Source organism: Neophocaena asiaeorientalis, unplaced genomic scaffold (assembly GCF_003031525.2).
Source record: "Neophocaena asiaeorientalis asiaeorientalis breed wild unplaced genomic scaffold, Neophocaena_asiaeorientalis_V1.1 scaffold476, whole genome shotgun sequence".
NCBI lineage: Eukaryota > Metazoa > Chordata > Mammalia > Artiodactyla > Phocoenidae > Neophocaena > Neophocaena asiaeorientalis.
Genome location: NW_020172178.1, coordinates 10104650 through 10105577, shown reverse-complemented (window position 1 = coordinate 10105577; position 928 = coordinate 10104650). Strand labels below are relative to the sequence as shown.

General features: G+C 47.6%; 1 pseudogene; it reads right to left on the bottom strand.

Annotated features, from left to right (window-relative positions):
* Positions 1-43: 43 nt before the first annotated feature.
* Positions 44-613, bottom strand: LOC112408448 (deoxyuridine 5'-triphosphate nucleotidohydrolase, mitochondrial pseudogene; annotated as a pseudogene).
* Positions 614-928: the final 315 nt, after the last annotated feature.

Sequence of the window (928 nt, the reverse complement as noted above, 5' to 3'; positions counted from 1 at the left end):
GACTCTCAACCACTGCGCCACCAGGGGAGCCCTGGCATAAATTTTAATTATTTCCAGTGGAACCAAAACTTTTCGGTGTCATCTAAAACTTGAACTTCCTCTATTTCTGGGTAAAAAAATCCATTCACAAATGAGCTGTGCAATCGGTCCCCCTTTTTGACTCCAGACTCCTCCTTGCCAGAATTATGCTGGTGTGCAACATTTCCTCTATCATCTTCAGCTACGACAGCAGCTCCTACGTCGATGAAGTGTTTTGCGGCCCAGCCAGAACGTGGAGCTACCCTCGCACAGCGTCCAGAAGCAAGAGCTATCTGGATGTCGGTTTTCACAGGGGCTTTCTCCATAGGTGGTGCTGGGTAATCACAAGCGCTGTACAGGTCCTATAGCCCGCGGCGCGCGGACCCCGTGGTCGGCAACGTGGCGCGCTCCAAGCGCCGGGCAAAGCGGGGTCGCACGCCGCCCTCCTCTGCAGGCAGGGCCGCTTGCCGGTGATGACTTGTGCCTCTTGAGAGCAGGGCGTGGCAGGGCAGAGCACAGGAGGGGGCGGGGGAAAAGAGTGGTGTTTGATTTTTGTTTTGATTTGCATCTCCTCACTATTAGAGAGCGCGGGCATCTTTTTGTATCCATGCTTACGTTTCCACTTCTGTGAACCCTCTGCTCATGCCTCATCTCTTCGGTTTGTGGGAGGTCTTGGAACAGGTGCGGAATCAAACCGCCTGTTTACATGGGCTGCACGTGTTTTCTGTTGCAATCGGAAAGACAGCTCTGAAAGCTACAGGTCCTGGCCTTTGTCTTTTGACTCAATACTGTATATTTAAAATATACGAATGTAATATTTTTCTATTTAATATGTATAGAAAATAGAAAAATATGAAAAAATATGAAATAGAAATATTAAATATTAAGTAGAAAAATATTTTTAAAATAC